The 24,488-nt window shown below is 44.1% G+C and overlaps 1 long non-coding RNA gene across 5 annotated transcripts in view; it reads right to left on the reverse strand.

Moving 5' to 3' along the window:
• Positions 1 to 24,488, reverse strand: part of LOC140724926 (uncharacterized) — a 166,167-nt gene that overhangs the window by 72,714 nt on the left and 68,965 nt on the right. For 2 of the 5 annotated variants that reach the window (XR_012098222.1, XR_012098221.1), the window contains exon 5: positions 15,645 to 15,800. The exons of the other annotated variants lie outside the window; for them this stretch is intronic. This is a non-coding gene — a long non-coding RNA (uncharacterized lncRNA). Of the gene's footprint in view, positions 1 to 15,644; positions 15,801 to 24,488 lie in introns of those variants that run through there. 5 annotated transcript variants of the gene reach the window in all.

The raw sequence follows: 24,488 nt of genomic DNA on the forward strand, positions 1-24,488 counted from the left end.
AATAGAGTCTTTTAAGAGACTTTTGGATAGGTACATGGAGCTTAGAAAAATAAAGGCTCTGGGTAAGCCTAGTAATTTCTAAGGTAGGGACATGTTCGGCACAACTTTGTGGGCTGAAGGGCCTGTATTGTGCTATAGGTTTACTGTGTTTCTAAATCCCTGGCACTGAGCCTGGCCCTGTGGCTCAGAGGGGTAGGGAACTAAAATGGAAGGCAGCAGTAACAGAGGACACTATAGTTAGGGGGACAAACAGGCGATTCTATGGACATGTAAAAGAAACATGGATGGCAGTTTGCCTCCCAGATGTCGGGGTCCGTGATTTTTCTGATTGCATCCACGATATCCTGAAAAGGGAGGGTGAACAGCCAGCAGTCATGTACATATTGGTAGCAACAACATTGGTAGAAAAAGGGAGGAGGTCCTGAAAACAGAAAACTGGGAGTTAGGAAGGAAGCTGAGAAGCAGGACCTCAAGAGTAGTAATCTCGGGATTGCTGGCTGTGCCACAAGACAGTGAGGGTAGGAATAGAATAAGGTGACAGATAAATGTGTGGCTGAAGAATTGGAGCAGGGGGCAGGGATTCAGACTTCTGGATAATTGGGACCTCTTCTGGGAAATGTCTGATGTGTACAAAAGGGACGGGTTGCACTTGAATCTGAGGGAGCCTAATATTCTTGCGGGCAGGTTTACTAGAGCTGTAGGAGTGGTTTAAACTAATATGGCAGTGTGGTGAGAACCAGGATGATGGAGCTGAGGATGAGCCAGCAGGTTTTACAAGTAAATGAAGGGTGTAACTTGAATGCAAGGAAGGACAAGCCAACGATTGGGTACAAATGTTAAGGACAGAACAAAGAGTTAAATTGTACCATGGAGGCAAAATTCAAAAGGGTGCAGAATGCAGGACTGAAGGTGCTGTTTTTAAACGCACGTAGCATTCAGAATAAGGTGGACAAACTCATGGTGAAATTAGAGGTTAGTTGGTATGACGTTGTGGACATCACCAAGTTGTGGCTGAAAGGCCGTAGTTGGGAGCATAGCATCAAAGGATATAATTTGTATGAAAAGGACAGGGAGGAAGGCAAAGGTGGTGGTGGTGTGGCTCTGTTGGTAAAAGATGGAACCACATCTTTAGTAAGAGGTGACACAGGGTCAGAGAATGTTGAATGTTTGTGTGTGGGGTTAAGAAACAGCAAGGGTTTAAAAAAAAACATTATGGGAATCATACATAGAAGGCTATGGGTAACCCTAAATAATTTCTAAGGTATGGACATGTTCAGCACAGCTTTGTGGGCTAAAGGGCCTGTATTGTGCCATAGGTTGTCTATATGCCTCCAAATAGTAGCTAAAATGTGGGGTTGAGATTGCCAAGAGAATTGGAAAAGGCATGCTATAAGGGTAATGTCACAATCGTAATGAGGGACTTTGATATGCAAGGGGATTGGGGAAAATCAGGTTGGTGTTGGATCGCAAGAGAGGGAATTTGTTGAATGCGTTACAAGATGCCTTTTTAGAGCAGCTTGTGCTTGAGCCTACTTGGGGAAAGCCTATCTTAGATTGGGTGTTGTGTAATAACCCAGATCTTATTAGGGAGCTTAATGTAAAGGGACCCTTCGGAGGCAGTGATAATAATATGATTGAATTCATACTGCAGTTTGAGAGAGAGAGAAGCACAAGTCATATGCATCAGTGTCGTAATGCAATCAAGGGAATTAGAGGCATGAGAGAGGAGCTTGCCCAGGTGGATTAGAGGGGGATACTGGTGAGGCTGATAGCAAAGGAACAGGGAATTGTTCACAATATATGTCCCACAGAAGAAGTTGTTCTCAAATGGCAGAGTTAGGCAACCATGGCTGACAAGGGAAGTTAAGGACAGCATAAGACCCAAGGAAAAGGCATATAAGGTAGCAAACGTAGGTGGGAAGTTGGATGATGGGGAAGTTCTTAAAATATAAAAAAGGCAACAAAAATAAGCAATAAGAAGGGAAAAGATTAAATATGAGGGCAAACTAGCCAATAATATAAAGCAGGATACTAAAAGTTTTTTCAGTTATACAAAGAGTAAAAGGGAGGTTAGAGTTGATATTGGACCACTGGAAAATTATGCTGGTGAGGTAGTAATGGGGGAACAAAGAAATGGCAGATGAACTTAATGGATACTTTGTATCTGTCTTCACTGTGGAAGACACTAGCAGTGTGCCAGATGTCTGTGAGTATCGGGCAGAAGTGAGTGTCATTGCTATTACAAAGGAAAAGGTGCTAGGCAGACTGAAAGGTCTTTAGGTGAATAAGTCACCTGGACCAGATGGACTACGTCGCAGAGTCCTGAGAGAGGTTGCTGAAGAGATATCGGATGCATTGGTCATGATCTTTTGAGAATCATTTGATTCTGGCATAGTCCCGGAGGACTGGAAAATTGCAAATGTCACTTCACTCTTCAGGAAGGGTGGAAGGCAAATGACAGGAAATTATATACCAGTTAGCCTGAAACTCAGTGGCTGGAAAAGTGTTATAATCTATTGTTTCAGAGTACTTGGGGACTAATGATAAAATAAATCAAAGTCAGCATGGTTTTTCTAAAGGGGAATTTTCCCTGACAAATCTAAGAATTCTTTGAGGAAAATAACAGGCAGGGTGGACAAACGAGAGGCAGTTTACTTGGATTTTTAGAGCGCATTTGATAAGGTGCCACACATGAGGCTGCTTAACAAGATTAAGTGCTATGGTGTTACAGGAAAGATTGACGCATGGATAGAGGAATTGCTGACAGGTAGGAGACAGCGAGTGGCAATAAAGGGGGCCTTTTCTGGTTGGTTACCATTGACTAATGGTGTTTCTCATGGGTCAGTATGGGATCCACTACTTTTCACATTGTTAGTGAATGATTTAGATAATGGAATTGATGGCTTTGTGGAAAAGTTTGCGGATGATTTGAAAATAGGTGGAGAGGTAGGTAGTGCTGAGGAAGCAATGCAGTTGCAACAGGGCTTAGACCAATTGGAAGAATGGGCAAAAAAAGTGGCAGATGGGAAATGTATGAAAATGCATGTTGGTAAAAGGAACAAGAGTGCAGACTATTACCTAAATGGGGAGAAGGTTCAAACATCAGAGGTGCAGAGGGATTTAAGATTCCATGTACAGAACTCCCAGAAGGTTAATTTACAGGTTGAGTCAGTGGCAAAGAAGGCAAATGCAATCTTGGCATTTATTTTAAGGAGAATAGAATATAAAAGCAAGGAGATAATCCTGAGACTTTATAAGACACCAGTCAGGCCGCACTTAGAGTAATGTCAATACTTTTGGGCCCCATATCCCAGAAAGGATGTGTTGTCATTGGAGAGAGTCCAGAGGAGGTTCACAAGGATGATTCTGGGAATGAAGCGGTTAACATATAATCAGGATCAGGTTTATTATTACCAGCATGTGATGTGAAATTTGTTAACTTAGCAGCAGCGGTTCAATGCAATACACAATCTAGCAGAGAGAAAAAATAATAAAATAAAACATAATAAATAAACAAGTAAATCAGTTACATATATTGAATAGATTATTTTAAAGATGTACAAAAGCAGAAATACTGTATATTAAAAAAGTGAGGTGGTGTCCAAAGCTTCAAAGTCTATTTAGGAATCAGATGGCAGAGGGGAAGAAGCTGTTCCTGAATCGCTGAGTGTGTGCCTTCAGGCTTGTGTATCTCCTACCTGATGGTAACAGTGAGAAAAGGACATGTCCTGGGTGCTGGAGGTCTTTAATAATGGGCGCTGCCTTTAGACACCACTCCCTAAAGATGTTCTGGATACTTTGTAGACAAGTACCCAAGATGGAGCTGACTAGATTTACCACCTTCTGCAGCTTCTTTCAGTCCTGTGCAGTAGCCTCTCCATACCAGACAGTGATGCAGCCTGTCAGAATGCTCTCCATGGTGCAACTATAGAAGTTTTTGAGCGTATTTGTTGACATGCCAAATCGCTTCAACCTCCTAATAAAGTAGAGCCACTGTTTTGCCTTCTTTATGACTACATCAATATGCTGGGACCAGGTTAGATCCTCAGACCTTGGCACCCAGGAACTTAAAGCTGCTCACTCTCTCTGCTTCTGATCCCTCTGTGTTCCTTCATCTTACCCTTCCTGAAGTCCACAATCTGCTCTATAACCTTACTGACGTTGAGTGCGAGGTGTTGCTGCAGCACCATTCCACTAGTTGGCATATCTCACTCCTGTATGCCCTCTCGTCACCACCTGAGATTCTACCAACAATGGTTGTAGCGCCAGCAAATTTGTAGATGGTGTTTGAGCTATGCCTAGCCACACAGTCATGTGTATATAGGCAGTAGAGCAGTGGGCTAAGTACACACCCCTGAGGTGCGCCAGTGTTGATCGTCAGCGAAGAAGATATGTTATCACCAATCCTCACAGATTGTGGTTTTCCAATTAGGAAGTCCAGGATCCAATTACGGAGGGAGGTACAAAGGCCCAGGTTCTGCAACTTCTCAATCAGGATTGTGGGAATGATGGTATTAAATGCTGAGCTATAGTCAATGAACAACATCCTGACGTAGGTGTTTGTGTTGTCTGGGTGGTCTAAAGCCATGTGAAGAGATTGCATCTGCCATTGACCTATTGTGATGATAGGCAAATTGCAATGGGTCCAGGTCCTTGCTGAGGCAGGAGTTCAGTCTGGTCATAACTGACCTCGCAAAGCATTTCATCACTGTCAATGTGAGTGCCACACTGCCGGACGATAGTCGTTAAGGCAGCCCACATTATTATTCTTTGGCACTGATATAATTGTTGCCTTTTTAAAGCAAGTGGGAACTTCCACCCGTAGCAGTGAGAGGTTGAAAATGTCCTCAAATACTCCCGCTAGATGGCTGCACAGGTTTTCAGAGCCATACCAGGTACTCCATTGGGACCTTCTGCCTTGTGGGAGTTCACTCTCTTTAAAGACAGTCTAACATCGGCCCCTGAGACAGAGATCACAGGGTCATCAGGTGCAGCAAGGATCTTCACAGCTGTAGTTGTGTTCTCCCTTTCAAAGCGTGCATAGAAGGCGTTGAGTTCATCTGGTAGTGAAGTATCACTGCCATTCATACTACTGGATTTTGCTTTGTAAGAAGTAATGTCTTGCAGTCCCTGCCAGAGTTGTCATGTATCTCATATCACCTTCAACCTCATTCGAAATTATCCCTTCACCCTTAAAATAGCCCTCTGCAAATCATACCTGGTTTTCTGGTACAGGCCTGAGTTGCCGGACTTGAATGCCACAGATCTAGCCTTCAGCAGATGACGTACCTCCTGGTTCATCCACGGCTTTTGGTTTGGGAATGTACAGTAAGTCTTTGTAGGCGCACACTTATCCACACAGGTTTTAATTAAGTCGGAGCATTTGGCAGTTTTGGACCTATACACACTGGAATTTAGAAGAATGCAGGGAATCACATTGAAACCTACGAGATGTTGAAAGGACTAGATAGGGTGGATGTGGAGAAGATGTTTTCTATGGTGGGGGTATCCAGAACTAGAGGGCACAACCTCAAAATTGAGATGCGACCTTTCAGAAGGGAAGTCACAAGGAATTTTTTTGGCTAGAGAGTAGTGAATCTGTGGAATGCTCTGTCACAGACTAGGGTGGAGGCCAAGTCCGTGAGTGTATTTAAAGCAAAAGTTTATCATTTCCTGATTGGTCAAGGCATCAAAAGATATGGTGAGAAGGCAGATGTATGGGATTGAGTGGGATCTGGGATCACTCATGATGGATTTGCAGAGTAGACTCGATGGGCTGAATGGCCTAATTCTGCTCCTATATCTTATGGCCTAACATTGCATTGCAGTTCTTAAACTCAAACCTTCAACTAATGAAGACCAACACACCAAACAACTTCTTAAACACCCTATCAACTTGTGCAGCAACTTTGAAAAATCTATGGATGTGGACTCCAAGATCCCTTTGTTCCTCCACAATGCTAAGAATCTTGCCATTAACCTTGTACTCCATCTTCAAATTCAACCTTCCAAAGAGTACTACTTCATACATTTTCCGATTAAACTCTTTCTGCCATTTCTCAGACCAAATCTGCATCTTGTCAATGTCTTGTTGTAACCTCCCACAACTTTCTACACCACAGGCAGTGGTGAGAAGAACTATATGTCAAGCTAGAAGGGCAAGTTGGAGGAGTTTTTGCAACAAAATAGGAAGAACAATGTCTGTGGGAGAGGTATGGGGAATGATTAAGAGGATGAGAGGAGACAGAAGGGCATGGGGACATCCAGTAATGATAGCTGAGGAGGAAACAGCAGTCTCCAGGGATAAGGCTGAGATCATGGCCAAGTCGTTTGTACAGATACATCGTTCAAAATTTGGCTGAAGAATGGAGAAGAAGGGAAAGAACAATGAGTCAGCACCCAGGTGTGTTAAACAGGAGGGAAAAAACTGATAATATAATTGATGAACCATTTACGTCGGCAGAGGTGGTGAGAGCAATAGGAGACCAACCTCCCCAGGGAAAGATCTGATGTGCTATGTTATGCTAAAAAATCTAGGAGGAGGAGTGCTCTTGAAGTTGCTGCATCTTTACAACAGTGTGCGCAAGGGGGGAAGATTAGCAAGTGCGTGGAAAGAAGCAGTAGTAATTCCAATAAGGAAACCTGGCAAGGATCTATCAAAACCCACCAGCTACAGGCCAATGGCATTAACATCAAATATATGCAAGATAATGGAAAGGATGATAACAGAAAGGTTATCGTATGAGCTTGAGAAGGGGGAATGCTGTTAAGTTATCAGTGGTTTTAGGAAGGAAAGGAATTCCATGGACTCAGTGATAAGGTTAGACACTTAAATAATAAAGGCCCAGGCGAATAATCCACAATATCACAACCTTCGTATCATCTGCAAACTTATTAACCCACTCTTCCACTTCCTCATGAACCATAAGATCATAAGATATAGGAGTAGAATTATCCCATTGGGTCAGCTCTGCCATTTCATCATAGCTGATCCATTTTCCCTCAGCTCCAATCTCCTGCCTTCTCCCCATATCCTTTTATGCCCCAACCAATCAAAAATCTATCAACCTTTGCCTTAATTACACATACTGTGGCATGCAAAAGTTTGGACACTCTTGGTCAAAATTTCTGTTACTGTGAATAGCTAAATGAGTAAAAGATGACCTGATTTTCAAAAGGCATAAAGTTAAAGATGACAAATTTCTTTAATATTTTAAGCAAGATTACTTTTTTATTTCCATCTTTCACAGTTTCAAAATAACAAAAAAGGAAAAGGGCCCAAAGCAAAAGTTTGGACACCCTGCATGGTCAGTACTTAGTAATACCCCCTTTGGCAAGTATCACAGCTTGTAAACGCTTTCTGTAGCTAGCTAAGAGTCTTTCAATTCTTGTTTGGGGGATTTTTGCCCATTCTTCCTTGCAAAAGGCTTCTTGTTCTGTGAGATTCTTGGGCCATCTTGCATGCACTGCTCTTTTGAGGTCTATCCACAGATTTTCAATGATGTTCAGGTTGGGGGACTATGAGGGTCATGGCAAAACCTTCAGCTTCCACCTCGAGGTAGTCCATTGTGGATTTTGAGATGTGTTTAGGATCATTATCCTGTTGTAGAAGCCATCCTCTTTTCATCTTCAGCTTTTTTTTAAACAGACGGTGTGATGTTTGCTTCCAGAATTTGCTGGTATTTAATTGAATTCATTCTTCCCTCTAACAGTGAAATGTTCCCCATGCCACTGGCTGCAACACAAGCCCAAAGTATGATCAATCCACCCCCGTGCTTAACAGTTGGAAAGGTGTTCTGTTCATGAAATTCTGCACCTTTTTTCTCCAAACATACCTTTGCTTATTGCAGCCAAAAAGTTCGATATTAATTTCATCAGTCCATAGGACTTGTTTCCAAAATGCATCAGGCTTGTTTAGATGTTCCTTTGCAAACTTCTGACGCTGAATTTTGTGGTGAGGACTCAGGAAGGTTTTCTTCTGATGACTCTTCCATGAAGGTCATATTTGTGCAGGTGTCGCTGCATGGTAGAACAATGCACCACCACTCCAGAGTCTGCTAAATCTTCCTGAAGGTCTTTTGCAGTCAGACGGAGGTTTTGATTTGCCTTTCTAGCAATCCTACAAGCAGTTCTCTCGGAAGGTTTTCTTGGTCTTCCAGACCTCAACTTGACCTCCACCATTCCTGTTAACTGCCATTTCTTAATTACATTACGAACTGAGGAAACAGCTACCTGAAAACGCTTTGCTATTTTCTTATAGCCTTCTCCTGCTTTGTGGGCATCATTTATTTTAATTTTCAGAGTGCAGGCAGCTGCTTAGAGGAGCCTACAGCTGCTGATTGTTGGGAGAAGGTTTCCTTTCTTCTTGTTTTATGGCGGTTGGCACCCAGCTTAATGGTGCATTACCGCCACCTTCTGCTCTGGAGTGTGGATCAGACGATAAATTTATATTCTAAGTCCCTTCACCTATTCACATACACATATACCCTCCCTAATCTACACTTTATCCTTCCTTCTTTCGCCATCCTAGTACCCTATTCCTGGTTATCCATCATATCCTATAATAAACTCCTGTATCCCTTAAGAAAGCTAAACGCACCCTGACTTGCACCCTCTCACCCATGTCTAGTAACCCTTTTAATGTGAATTACTGCACCCCCAATTCCCTTAGAATAATTCTCATCATCTCTCTCTGTATCCCATACTTCCTGCAACTCAGAATTACATGTTCTACTGACTCCTTTTCCTGACATTCCTCACACAATCCTGTCTGGTGTTTCCCTATCATTTTCAATTTTTTGTTTAGTGCACAGTGCCCCAGCCTTAACCTAGTCCACACAGTTTCCTCTCTTCTGCATCCACTGCCTACCCTAGTACCTGTAACACTCTTTTGTATTTGATATAAATGCCTCTCTTTCCCCTCCCTGTCCCATCTTTCTTGCCACATTTGGATGATTTTTCCCCAGATTATACACTTAGCCTCTGCTTTGCTGATACTAATGTGCATTTCTATATTTTCTTTCTTTAACACCCTCTTTGCCAACTCAACCACCCTCTCATTCCCCTTCACCCTTACATGAGCTGGAACCCATAGATATTTTACCTGACCTCCCTGATTTGCAACTCTTGTGACTGACTGAAGGACTTCATAAAGTACATCTTACTGGCTGTTTGAGTGAAAAGACCTTAAACTTGCTAGAACTGAGGATGAATCTGAGCATATCAACACTTTGACTGGTCTAGCTTTCTCCACCCATCGCAACGCAACCAACACTGCCAACATCTCCACTGTATACACTCTAACTTATTAGATGTTCTACTGATTCCAATTTGTTTTGCTGGTATAGCCACCCCAAACCCTATCACTCCTGTTTCAGGTTCCTTTGCACCATCCGTATAAATCTGAGTATAACCACTATACTTTTCCATCACATGACAGTTAAATGCACTTACCAAATCAGTTTTATATTTTTCTTTCCTTTTTCCCTCTAACAGATGCCAGTCTATGTCAGGTCATACAATCTTCCATGGAGCTACAACCAGATAAACTACTGAAGAACTTATCCTTAGATCAAACACTCCACATTCTTTAGCAATATCATTCCCTACCCGACTAAAGTTATCCCTCTGAAACTTCCCATTCTCCCAGCACTCCAGTAACACTCCTTTTGCAGGGTGAGAATCATTGTGTCCCTGCAAATTAGCCCAGTAGTTTGCCATCAATTGCTTCCTCCTTAGCTCCAAAGGCATTACTCCCAATTCTACCTGTAGGGCTGATATTAGTAATGTTTTAAAAGCCCCACTGCACATTCTCAAAGCCTCCTTATAAGAGACCTAGCTGCTGATCCATATGCTACATTTCCATAGTCCAACACAGATTTTACTAAAGCCACAGACATTCTCTTCAACGCTGAACAACTTGCTCCCCATTCCCTCCCAGTCAAATATCTCATCGCATTTATTACTTTTTTTTTTACATTTCTCCTCAACTTTCCTTATATGGTCTGCACATGTAAACAATGAATCAAATATAACTCACAGAAATTTAAATGATCCAACCTTTTCTAATTCTATCCCATTCATTCTTAACTTCTTCCCTACCTCAATTCTTTTCCTGGTGAAACATACAGTTTGAGTTTTTTCTACTGAAAATCTACATCCCCAATCATAACCCCACTCCACCACTTCATCAATTGCTCCTTGTAGCTTCCTGATTATATGCTCCATGTTCCTGCCTCTTTTCCACAAGGCCCCATCATCTGCAAACAGTGACCTACCTATATCCACTGGTACCTTCGTGAAGACACCATTGATCATAATAATGAAAAGTAACAGGCTAATCACACTACCTTGAGGTGTGCCATTTCCCACTATGTACTGATTTGATAATTCTGACCCAATCCGAACTTATATTTTCCTACCAAACAAAAAATATTTTATCCATTTAAAAACTCTCCCACCAACCCCCATCTTGTGCAGTTTAAATAACAATCCTTCCTTACACATCATGTCATAGGCTTTTTCTATGTCAAAAAACACTGCAGCTACTGACTCTTTATTTGCCTGGGCCTTTCTTATTTCAGTGTCTAACCTTATCACTGAGTCCATGGTATTCCTTTCCTTCCTAAAACCACTCTGATAACTTGCCAGCATTCCCCTCTTCTCAAGCTCATACGATAACCTTTCTGTTATCATCCTTTCCGTTATCTTGCATGTATTTGATGTTAATGACATTAGCCTGTAGCTAGTAGGTTTTTACGGATCCCTGCCAGGTTTCCTTATTGGAATTACTACTGCTTCTTTCCATGCACTTGCTAATCTTCCCTCCTCCCACACTCTGTTGTAAAGATGCAGCAACTTCAAGAGCACTCCTTCTCCTAGATTTTTTAGCATAGAACATAGTTACAACACATTACAGTCCCTTTCGCCCACAATGTTGTGCCGACCCTCAAACCCTGCCTCCCATATAACCCCCCACCTTAAATTCCTCCATATACGTGTCTAGTAGCCTCTTAAATTTCCCTAGTGTCTCCACCACTGACTCAGGCAGTGCATTCCATGCACCAACCACTCTGAGTGAAAAACCTTCCTCTAATATCCCCCTTGAATTTCCCTCCCCTTACCTTAAAGCCATGTCCTTTTGTACTGAGCAGTGGTGCCCTGGGGAAGTGGCGCTGGCTGTCCACTCTGTCTATTCCTCTTAATATCTTGTACACCTCTATCATGTCTCCTCTCATCCTCCTTCTCTCCAAAGAGTAAAGCCCTAGCTCCCTTATTCTCTGATCATAATCCATACTCTCTAAACCAGGCAGCATCCTGGTAAATCTCCTCTGTATCCTTTCCAATGCTTCCACATCCTTCCTATAGTGAGGTGACCAGAACTGGACACAGTACTCCAAGTGTGGCCTAACCTGAGTTTTATAGAGCTGCATCATTACATCGCATCTCTTAAACTGTATCCCCCGACTTATGAAAGATAACACCCCATAAGCTTTCTTAACTACCCTATCTACCTGTGAGGCAACTTTCAGGGATCTGTGGACATGTACCTCCAGATCTCTCTGCTCCTCCACACTACCAAGTATCCTGCCATTTACTTTGTACTCTGCCTTGGAGTTTGTCCTTCCAAAGTGTACCACCTCACACTTCTCCGGGTTGAACTCCATCTGCCACTTCTCAGCCCACTTCTGCATCCTTTCAATGTCTCTCTGCAATCTTCGACAATCCCCTACACTATCTACAACACCACCAACCTTTGTGTCATCTGCAAACTTGCCAACCCACCCTTCTACCCCCACACCCAGGTCGTTAATAAAAATCACAAAAAGTAGAGGTCCCAGAACAGATCCTTGTGGGACACCACTAGTCACAACCCCCCCCAAACTGAATGCACTCCCTCCACCACGACCCTCTGCCTTCTGCAGGCAAGCCAATTCTGAATCCACCTGGCCAAACTTCCCTGGATCCCATGCCTTCTGACTTTCTGAATAAGCCTACCGTGAGGAACCTTGTCAAATGCCTTACTAAAATCCATGTAGATCACATCCACTGCACTACCCTCATCTATATGCCTGGTCACCTCCTCAAAGAACTCTATCAGGCTTGTTAGGCACGATCTGCCCTTCACAAAGCCATGCTGACTGTCCCTGATCAGACGATGATTCTCTAAATGCCCATAGATCCTATCTCTAAGAATCTTTTCCAACAGCTTTTCCACCACAGATGTAAGGCTCACTGGTCTGTAATTACCTGGACTATCCCTACTACCTTTTTTGAACAAGGGGACAACATTTGCCTCCCTCCAATCCTCTGGTACCATTCCCGTGGACAACGAGGACATAAAGATCCTAGCCAGAGGTTCAGCAATCTCTTTCCTTGCCTCATGGAGCAGCCTGGGGAATATTCTGTCAGGCCCCAGGGACTTATCTGTCCTAATGTACTTTAACAACTCCAACACCTCCTCTCCCTTAATATCAACATGCTCCAGAACATCAACCTCACTCATATTGTCCTCACCGTCATCAAGTTCCCTCTCAGTGGTGAATACTGAAGAGAAGTATTCATTGAGGATCTCGTGCACTTCCACAGCCTCCAGGCACATCTTCCCACTTTTATCTCTAATCAGTCCTACCTTTACTCCTGCCATCCTTTTGTTCTTCACATAATTGAAGAATGCCTTGGGGTTTTCCTTTACCCTACTCGCCAAGGCCTTCTCATGCCTCCTTCTTAAGCTCCTTTCTTGCTACCCTATATTCCTCAATAGACCCATCTGATCCTTGCTTCCTAAACCTCATGTATGCTGCCTTCTTCCACCTGACTAGATTTTCCACTTCACTTGTCACCCATGGTTCCTTCATCCTACCATTCTTTATCTTCCTCACCGGGACAAATTTATCCCTAACATCCTGCAAGAGATCCTTAAACATCGAACACATGTCCATAGTACATTTCCCTGAAAAAACATCATCCCAGTTCACACCCTCAAGGTCTAGCCTTATAGCCTCATAATTTGCCCTTCCCCAATTAAAAACTTTCCTGTCCTCTCTGATTCTATCTTTTTTCATGATAATGCTAAAGGTCAGGGAGTGGTGATTACTGTCCCCCAGATGCTCACCCACTGACAGATCTGTGACCTGACCCGGTTCGTTACCTAATACTAGATCTAGTATGGCATTCCTCCTAGTCGGCCTGTCAACATACTGTGACAGGAATCCATCCTGGACACACTTAACAAACCCTGCCCCATCAAAACCCTTGGAACTAATCAAGTGCCAATCAGTATTAGGGAAGTTAAAGTCACCCATGATAACAACCCTGTTATTTTTGCACCTTTCCAAAATCTGCCTCCCAATCTGCTCCTTGGTATCTCTGCTGCTACCAGGGGGCCTATAGAATACCCCCAGTAGAGTAACTGCTCCCTTCCTGTTCCTGACTTCCACCCATACTGACTCAAAAGAGGATCCTGCTACATTACCCACCCTTTCTGCAGCTGTAATAGTATCTCTGACCAGTAATGCCACCCCTCCTCCCCTTTCTTCCCCCCCCCCCCCCCCCACTCTATCCCTTTTAAAGCACTGAAATCCAGGAATATTGAGAATCCATTCCTGCCCTGGAGCCAGCCAAGTCTCTGTAATGGCCACTACAACATAATTCCATGTATGGGACAGACTTCCGGTAAGATGGCGATTGTTTAGCTGCTCCGAACTTTTGTTCCGTTAATGTCGCTATCTTTGCACTAAATGTCTCCATGTTTTAAACCTTAGTTAGGAATTTTTTCGGTGTCTCTTACTTGCCTGTGAATATATCTAACTTACAATATCAAGCAAGAGTTCTAAATCTGGGAGAAAGGAAGCTACGGCTCTCTCAGACGAGACTCTGGCTGCGCTCGGAAAGCTCCAAGATGAAATTTTAAAGGAATTTAAAACTGCTTTCAAACAGTTGGAAGACAAACTGGATCGGATCAACGATAAAGTGGACAAACATGCCGAACACCTATCTCGCATCGATTCGACTTTGAAGATTTAGAAAGTCGTGTTCGATACTTGGAGACTCTCTGTTCCAGCTTAGAGGAAAAATGTAACAAACTCCTTTCCATCAAAATAGAGAGGCTTTCTTTTAGAATGGAGATGAGTAGGTATTTCTTTAGCCTAGGAGTGGTGAATCTCTGGAACTCATTGCCAAAGGCAGCTGTGGAGGCCAAGTCTTTACAGTGGCATGCAAAAGTTTGGGCATCCCTGATCAAAATTTATTTTACTGTGACTAGTTAAGTAGAATCTGATGAGGATGGGGGGTGGGAAATGGACTTTCCTCAGTCTTCGCAGAAAGTAGAGACGCTGCTGGGCTTTCTTTGCTATGGAGCTGGTGTTGAGGGACCAGGTGAGATTCTCCGCCAGGTGAACACCAAGAAATTTGGTGCTCTTAACGATCTCTACCGAGGAGCTGTCAATGTTCAGTGGGGAGTGGTCGCTCCGTGCTCTCCTGAAGTCAACAACCATCTCTTTTGTTTTGTTCACATTCAGAGACAGGTTGTTGGCTCTGCACCAGTCCGTTAGCCGCTGCACCTCCTCTCTGTAAGCTGACTCATCGTTCTTGCTGATGAGACCCACCACAGTCATGTCATCAGCAAACTTGATGATATGGTTCGAGCTATGTGTTACAGCACAGTCGTGGGTCAGCAGAGTGAACAGCAGTGGACTGAGCACACAGCCCTGCGAAGCCCCCGTGCTCAGTGTGATGGTGTTGGAGATGCTGCTCCCAATCCGGACTGACTGAGGTCTCCCAGTCAGGAAGTCTAGGATCCAGTTGCAGAGGGAGGTGTTCAGGCCCAGTAGGCTCAGCTTTCCAATCAGTTTCTGAGGGATGATTGTGAATGCTGAACTGAAGTCTATGAACAGCATCCGAACGTATGTGTCTTTTTTTGTCTAGGTGGGTTAGGGCCAGGTGGAGGGTGATGGCAATGGCATCATCTGTTGAGCGGTTGGGACGGTACGCAAACTGCAGGGGTCCAGTGAGGGGGCAGCAGGGCCTTGATATGCCTCATGACGAGCCTCTCGAAGCACTTCATGATGATGGATGAGAGTGCAACGGGACGGTAGTCATTTAGGCAGGGCACTGAAGACTTCTTCGGCACGGGGACGATGCTGGCGGCCTTGAAGTTCCACCTTGGAACTTGAACTTTCTGGCACAAGGAACACTATCAGCTGAGCCAGAGTGATATGTATGTACTTCCCAGACATACAGTAAATATAGTGAGATTCAACGCATGCAAGGATTATTTTCACTCATGAGCATAGATGCCAACTGTGTTGAAGTTGACAGTCAGCATTTCAAATCATTTCAACCCAGAATTCACAACATAAAAACTCACTTTCGTAATAATTTATGAAATTAGCAAACAAAAGGGAACTGAAAGATGTTGAAGTCGCATGGTGGTGTGAATCACTACCTCTTGTGAAAACCAATCAAACAAATCTGACTTCTTTCCTTACCTCATTGCATGCAATCTCAGGAAGGAAATTTTTTGAATGAAATACAAATGCATTTGCTTTCCATTAGCTAAAGAATTTACTTCAAACAAAATGTTCACTTCAAACATAATGGTTTCTTCATTTTTAGATCAGCACTTTTAGTACAGCACACAGTTGACATTGCAGCCACGTAGTCTAGCCACCCAGTTTCCATCCTGAGCTTGAGTGCTTTCTGTCAGGGGTTTCATGTTTCCCCAGGAGCAGTTTTCTCTCGTGTTTCACATCACATGTTGTGCTGGTTGCTTCATTAGTAGACCACAATGAATAACTCTGCTGCTAAGAGAAACACGGGCAGTTGACGAGACAGAGAAACAAGCGATGAGTATGCTTAATGAGTTCACAAACTAGGCATTCTTCTATACTGCAAAATATTACAAGCATAAAGCATGAAAATTCCTCAATGGATGGTTAAGGGGTCCACTTAATTTGTCTTATGTGAAGTTTTATTTTCTACAGTGGGCTTGAGATAACCAAGAACCACTGGATTGTGAGTGTGCGGTTTGAAAAAGCAAGCAGGCTGTCAAGATTTTCAGCAGCTTGAGATCACGAGAGCCATTGGCTTGTGGATTCTGAGTGTAAGATCTGAAAAGTGCAATCACGGCCAGTTGGGTCATTATGTACTTAGCAAGGGCCAGTAAGAAGAAGTGAGGTTTAAGAGGGGTGGCCATAGTGGGCGCAGCCACTGTGTAAGTGGGTCAGTGTTTGACAGGAAATTCTGTGGACATGAACAGACATCCAGATGCTATATTGCCTCCTATATGCCAGGGACAAGGATGTCTCTGATCAGGACCATAAGATATTAAGGGAAGCTGTTGGTAGTCATGTACATATAGGTATCAGTGACAGATAGGAAAAGGGAGAAGGTCCTGAAGAGAATATAGGGAATTAGGTAGAAAGCTGAAAAGAAGGACCTCCTAGGTAGTAATCTCTGGATAGCAATGGCCTATCTCTACTCCCTTTCTTGTATAAGGGAACAAAATCCGCAACCCTCCAATCCTCCAGAACCTCTCCTGTCCCCACTGATGATGCAAAGATCATCGCCAGAGGCTCAGCAATCTCCTCCCTTGCCTTCCACAGTAGCCTGGGATATATCTTGTCTGTTCCCGGTGACTTATCCAACTTGATGCTTTCCAAAACCTCCAGCACATCCTCTTTCTTAATGTCTATATGCTCAAGATTTTCAGTCCACTGTATGTCATCCCTACAATCACCAAGGTCTTTTTCGTAGTGAATACTGAAGCAAAGTATTCATTAAGTACCTCCGCTATCTTCTCCAGTTCCATACACACTTTTCCACTGTCATACTTGATTGGTCCTATTCTCTCACGTCTTATTCTCTTGCTCTTCACATACTTGTAGGATGCCTTGGGTTTTCCTTAATGCTGCTCGCCAAGGCCTTCTCATGGCCCCTTCTGGCTCTCCTAATTTCATTCTTAAGCTCCTTCCTGCTAGCCTTATAATTTTCTAGATCTCTATCATTACCTAGCTTTTTGAACCTTTCATAAGCTATTCTTTCCCACTTCACTAGATTTTGAACAGCCTTTGTACACCATGGTTTCTGTACCTTACTATCCTTTCCCTGGTTCATTGAAATATTCCTATGCAGAACATCACGCAAATATCCCCTGGACATTTGCCACATTTCTGCTGTAGGTTTCACTGAGGACATCTGTTCCCAAGTTATGCTTCCAAGTTCCTGCCTGATAACATCATATTTCCCCTTACTCCATTTAAACTCTTTACAGACTTTTCTGCTCCTATCCCTCTTCAATGCTGTGGTAAAAGAGATAGAATTGTGATCACTATCTCCAAAATGCTCTCCCACTGAGAGACCTGAGAAATGACCAGGTTCATTTCCCAATACCAGATCAAGTACAGCCTCTCCTCTTGTAGGCTTATCTACATATTGTGTCAGGAAACCTTCCAGAACACACGTAACAAACTCCACTCCTTGCTCTAGGTAGATGCCAATCAATATTGGGGAAAGTAAAATCTCCCACCATGACAACCCTGCTATTATTGCATCTTTCCAGAATCTACCTCCCTATCTGCTCCACAATGTCACTGCTAGTATTGGGTGGTCTATATTAAAAAAAAAAAAAAACACCCAGTAGAGTTATTGACCCCTTCCTGTTCCAAACTTCCACCAACAGAGACTCGGTAGTCAATCCCTCCATTGACATCCTCCTTTTCTGCAGCCGTGACACTATCTCTGATCAACAGTGCCACGACCCCACCTCTTTTGCCTCCCTCCCTGTCCTTTCTGAAACATCTACAGCCTGGCACTCTAAGTAGCCATTCCTGCCCCTAAACCATCCAAATCTCTGTTATGGCCACAACATCATAGCTCCCAGTACTGATCCACGCTCTAACTCAACCGCTTTATTCATAATATTCCTGATATTAAAATAGACACATCTCAAACCATCAGTCTGAGCGTATCCCTTCTCTATCACCTGCCTATCTTCCCTCACACACTGTCTACAAGCTTTCTCTATTTGTGAGCCAACCACCCCTTCCTCCCATCTCTTCAGTTCGGTTCCCACCCCCCCAGCAACTCTAGTTTAAACTCTCCCCAATAGCCTTGGCAAACCTCCCTGCCAGGATATTTGGCCCCCTTGGATTCAAGTGCAACTCGTCCTTTTTGTACAGGTCACGCCTGCCCCAAAAGAGGTCCCAATGATCCAGAAATCTGAATCCCTGCCCCCTGCTCCAATCCCTCAGCCATGCATTTATCCTCCACCTCACTATGTCATAACATGGGCATTGGGAACAGGCCCAAATGCAAGACACAGACACTGAAGTACTAGGGAAAGTGGGACCTGGTGTGTCAGAAAGCAAGGGAAGAGGGACCTGGACCTGGACCTGGACTGGAACCTGACTCGGAGCCTTGGACCCAGACCTGGACACGGAATGACAATCCATTCAAGTAGTGGCAAATGGCCTGCCTACTGAGCCTTGGACTTGAGCACGGGAATACCGAACACAGAGCCCGGACCCTTCCTTGGGAACAGGACATGGGGCCTGAGCTTTACACAGAGTCAGAACCCCTCCTTGGGAACAGGACGTAGGGCCAGGACTCATACACAGACACAAAACACGAGGACACAGAGACAGTGCCAAACTCAATGATAGATAGTTCTTTCTGTTAGCGTGGCAAGGCTCCAGTCTCACTCCAGCAGCTGAACTTGACAGCGATACAGGCGAGGACGCAGGCATGGGTAGCAGGCAAGGCTTCAGGCATGGGTAGCAGAAAGAAGGGGAAGGGAAGGGAACAGTCCAGCCTCAGGGTAACAGCAAAGACAGCCTGGCTTACCCAACAGAGGCAAGGACAGGGAGGGACAGATCCAACTGCAGGGTAACAGCAAAGACAGCCTGACAAGACAAACCCCACTGAGGACAGGATACTGACAAGACGAACCCCACAGAGGCGAGGACAGGGAGGGACAGATCCAACCGCAGGGTAACAGCAAAGACAAACCCGACAGAGGTGAGGACAGGATACTGACGAGACGAACCCCACAGAGGCGAGGACAGGACACTGACGAGACAAACCAGCACCCACACTTGTAGGGTCACTTATAGTCCCTATAAGATGAGAATCTGGTGCCTATGATTAAACCAAAATGAAACAAGGGACAGCCGGAAGACCTGGCATCTGGAGTCCACAGACCGAACCGTGAACCGGAACGTGGACATCACGGACTGGACCATGACTCTCTATTCTTATACTCACTGTCGTGTGGCACTGGCAGTAATCCCGAGATTACTACCTTTGAGGTCCTGCTTCTCAACTTCCTCCTAACTCCCTGTAGTCCATTTTCAGGACCACCTCCCTTTTCCTACCTATGTCGTTGGTACCAATATGTACCATGATGTCTAGCTGTCACCTTCACACTTTTGGATATCGTGGACGTGATCAGAAACATCCCAGACCCTGGCACTTGGGAGGCAAACTACCATCCATTTTTCCTGTATCCACAGAATTGCCTGTCTGACCCCCTAACTACAGAATCCCCTATCACTGCTGCCATCCTCTTCCTTTCCCTACCCTTCTGAGCCACAGGGCCGGACTCTGTGCCAGAGGCGTGGGCACTGTTGTTTCCCCCAGGTAGTTCATTCCCCCCCCCCCCAGCAGTACTCAAACAGGAGTACTTATTGTTAAGGGGGACAGCCACAGGGGTACTCTCTAGTGTCTGACCTGCCCTTCCCTCTCTTGACTGTTACCCACTTATCTGTCTCCTGAGGCCCCAGAGTGACTACTTGCATATAGCTCCTCTCTATCACCTCCTCTCTTTCCCTGACCAGACAAAGGTCTTTGAGCTGCATCTCTAGTTCCCTAACCCGGTCCCTAAGGAGCTGCAGCTCGACGCACTTGGTGCTGATGTGGGAGGCTGGGAGGCTCCTGGACATCCCACACCTGACACCGAGCACAGAACACCAGCCTCGCAGACATACTTCCTATTCCTATCCTTCACAAGTAACTTACCTCGCCTCAACCCATTATTGCCCAAGTCCCATTGAGCCAAAGCCCTCCTACGCCGACGCCCGCTCTATAAAGATGTCTTCTTTTTTAATTCTTCCCACCGGCCTAACTCGCTGATAACCATGTGCCTGCTCAGTCATGCCTCAATCAAACCACTGAAGAAAAAATGATATCCTCTTAGGTTCTTCCCGCCATTCTAACTCGCTGACATCCACACACCTGCGCAGTCGTGCCGCGACCCTTAGAAGGAGGTGACATAATATTGGAAGATGAGGAATCCTTGTGGGTAGAGTTAAGAATCTGCAAGGGTAAAATAACCCTGATGTCCTCCAAATTGTAGCCAGGGTGTAGGATACAAATTACAATAGGAGGTAGAATATAGGCACAATAGTCATGGGGGATTTCAATATGTAGGTAGATTGGGAAAATCAGCTTGGTGCTGGATCCCAAGGGAAGGAATTTGTAGAATGCCTGTGAGATGGCTTTTTAGAGCAGCTTGTGATTGAGCCCACCAGGGAAAAGGCTATTCTGGATTAGGTGTTAAGTAATGAACCAGATTTGATTAGGGAGCTTCAGGTGAAGGAACCTTTAGGAGGCACTGATGATAAGATTATAGAATTAACCCCGTAGTTTGAGAGGGAGAAGCTAAAGTCAGAAGTATAGATTTAACAGTACAGTAAAAAGAACCACCGAGGCATGAGAGAGCAGCTGACCAAGGCTGATTGGAAGGGGACAATAGCAGGAGTGATGGCAGAACAGCAATGGCTTGAGTTTCTGGAAGCAATTCAGAAGACACAGGATAGATAAATTCCAAAAATGAAGTATTCTAAAAGGAGGATGTGGCAACTGTGGCTGTTAAAGTTAAACTGTGGAAGTTAAAGACAGCATAAACACAAAAGAGAGGGCATATAATGGAGCAAAATAAATAGTGGGATGTTAGAGGATTGAGAAACTTTTAAGAACAACAGAAGCAACTAAAAAAAGTAAAAGGATATAAAAAATGAAATATGAAGGTAAGTTAGCCAACATATAAAAGAGGATATATATTATTTCAGATATATAAAGAGTAAAAGAGACCTGAGAGTAGATATTGGACCACTGGAGAAGAAGTAATGGGGGACAAAGAAATGATGAACCAACTTAATAAGTACTTCAATGTTCACTGTGGAAGACACTTGCAGTATTCTAGAAATTTGAGTGTCGAGGGCATAAGTGAGTGTAGTCGCTATTAGTAAGGAGAATGTGTTTGGGAAGCTGGAAGGTCTAAAGGTAGGTAAGTCACCTGGACCAGATGGACTACACCCCAAGGTTATGAAAGAGGTGGCTGAAGAGCGTGGAGGCTTAGCGATGATATTTCACTAATCAATAGATCCTGGAATGGTTCCAGAGGGCTGGAAAGTTGCAAATGTCACTTCACGCTTTAAGGGAAATTATAGCTCATTTACACACACATAAATGCTGGAGGACCTCAGCAGGTCAGGCAGCATACATGGCCCTAACCCACCTGGACAAAAGAGACACTCGTTCAGATGCTGTTCATAGACCAGTTCAGCATTCAACACAATCATCCCTCAGAAACTGATTGGAAAGCTGAGCCTATTGGGCCTGAACACCTCCCTCTGCAACTGGATCATAGACTTCCCGACTGGGAGACCTGTCAGTCAGTCTGCATTGGGAGCAGCATCTCCAACAGCATTACACTGAGCACGGGGGCCCCCCAGGGCTGTGTGCTCAGTCCACTGCTGTTCACTCTGCTGACCCACAACTGTGCTGCAACACACAGCTCGAACCACGTCATCAAGTTTGCCGATGACACAACCGTGGTGGGTCTCATCAGCAAGAACAATGAGTCAGCTTACAGAGAGGAGGTGCAGTGGCTAATGGACTGGTGCAGAGCCAACAACCTGTCTCTGAATGTGAACAAAACAAAAGAGATAATTGTTGACTTCAAGAGAGCACGGAGCAACCACTCCCCGCTGAACATCAACGGGTCCTCGGTAGAGATCGTTAAGAGCACCAAATTTCTTGGTGTTCACCTGGCAGAGAATCTCACCTGGTCCCTCAACACCAGCTCCATAGCAAAGAAAGCCCAGCAATGTCTCTACTTTCTGCGAAGACTGAGGAAAGTCCATCTCCCACCCCCCCCCCACCCCCCCATCCTCATCACATTCTACAGAGCATCCTGAGCAGCTGCGTCACTGCCTGGTTCGGAAATTGCACCATCTCAGATCGCAAGACCCTGCAGCGGATAGTGAGGTCAGCTGAGAAGATCACTGGGGTCTCTCTTCCCGCCATTACAGACATTTACACTACACACTGCATCCGCAAAGGAAACAGCATTATGAAGGACCCCATGCACCCCTCATACAATCTCTTCTCCCTCCTGCCGTCTGGGAAAAGGCTCTGAAGCATTCGGGCTCTCACAACCAGACTACGTAACAGTTTCTTCCCCCAAGCTATCAGACTCCTCAATACCCGAAGCCTGGACTGACACCTTGCTCTATTGTCCTGTTTAGTATTTATTTTAATGCCTGCACTGTTTTGTGCACTTTACACAATCCTGGGTAGGTCTGTAGTCTAGTGTAGTTTTCTGTGTTGTTTTTTACGTAGTTCAGTCTAGTTTTTGTATTGTGTCATGTAACACCATGGTCCTGAAAAACATTCTCATTTTTACTATGTACTGTACCAGCAGTTATGGTCGAAATGACAACAAAAGTGACTTGACTTGACTTTAATTTCTACAGTTGGCCCTCTTTATCCACGGGGGATTCGTTCCGGGACCCTCCGCGGATGCTTAAGTCCCTTATTTAACCTGTCTCAATGCAGGTGGACTTTAGGACCCGGGGGAGCTCAGACCTGCCGCCCATGGCTGCTGCTGAATCCAGTGTTTTTGTTCCGTTGACGGAAAACGATCACGATTGAAAATAAAGTGGAAATAATAAAGCAATCAGAAAGAGGTGAAACACCATCGGTCATTGGAAAAGCATCGGACAATTTTAAAGGATAAAGTGAGAATAATGGAGGATGTGAAAGGTCCTGTCCCGATGAAAGCTACAATTATTACTAAGTAACGCAGTGGTTTAATTATTGAAATACAAACGTTTCTTAAGTATTTTATGCATAGAAAGGTAAAATATATACTATATACTAAGACAAACATTAGACTAACTGAAGCTAAATAATACCGGATGTACCTTTTCTGACTTGCGTACAAATCTGACTTAAAGACTGCCTGTACTTTAAATCATCTCTAGATTACTTATAGTACCTAATATAATGTAAATGCTATGTAAATAGTTGTCATACTGTACTGGTTAGGGAATAATGACAAGAAAAAAAGTCTGCACATGTTCAAACAGCGAGTGCTGGAGAGAGAACTTCCGGGTTGCTCCGATCCGCGGTTGGTTGAATCCGCGCATACGAAACCCGCAGATAAGGAGGGCCGACTGTACTGGAATGCATCAATTAGTATACACTAAATACTTGCAAAAAAAATCCCAGGAGGAAACAAAAAAAAATGGTATATACTTAAAATTCTTCATACATTTTATTTATTGCTCCCAATTCTTCTTATCTTAGCTGCTGTGATGTGCTGTGAAGATTTTTTTTGCTGATTTTCTTTTTCATTGATGTGGTAATGTACACTCTAACAGATTGATAGTGAAGATCAGAAATCACCATCTTTTACTTAAATAGATATGCAACTTTTGGTCATTTATAATAAGCACGTCTTATAACTGAAGCTTTTTATTTAAGACCAATAAGCGATGCACCTGGTAATTGGCCTCTTAAATTTTCCTTAACTCATTACAATATTTTCCAGTCATGCTCATTAACTGATCAAAATCTTCACTGCTGGACAACTGCTTATTTGTCATGATCTTCTTAAAACAATGCTAGAATATACAATTACAGACAGACAGACATACTTTATTGAATCCGAGGGAAACTGGGTTTTGATACAGTCACACCAACCAAGAATAGTGTAGAAATATAGCAATATAAAACCATAAATAATTAAATAATAATAAGTAAAATTATTCCAAGTGGAAATTAGTCCAGGACCAGCCTATTGGCTCAGGGTGTCTGACACACTGAGAGAGGAGTTGTAAAGTTTGATGGCCACAGGCAGGAATGACTTTCAATGATGCTCAGTGTTGCATCTCGGTGGAATGAGTCTCTGGCTGAACGTACTCCTGTGCCTAACCAGTACATTATGGAGTGGATGGGAGACATTGTCCAAGATGGCATGCAACTTGGACAGCATCCTCTTTTCAGACACCACCATCAGAGAGTCCAGTTCCACCCCCACAACATCACTGGCCTTACGAATGAGTTTGTTGATTCTGTTGGTGTCTGCTACCCTCAGCCTGCTGCCCCAGCACACAACAGCAAACATGATAGCACTGGCCACCACAGACTCGTAGAACATCCTCAGCATCGTCCGGCAGATGTTAAAGGACCTCCGTCTCCTC

The sequence above is a fragment of the Hemitrygon akajei genome, chromosome 3 (assembly GCF_048418815.1).
Source record: "Hemitrygon akajei chromosome 3, sHemAka1.3, whole genome shotgun sequence".
Lineage (NCBI taxonomy): Eukaryota > Metazoa > Chordata > Chondrichthyes > Myliobatiformes > Dasyatidae > Hemitrygon > Hemitrygon akajei.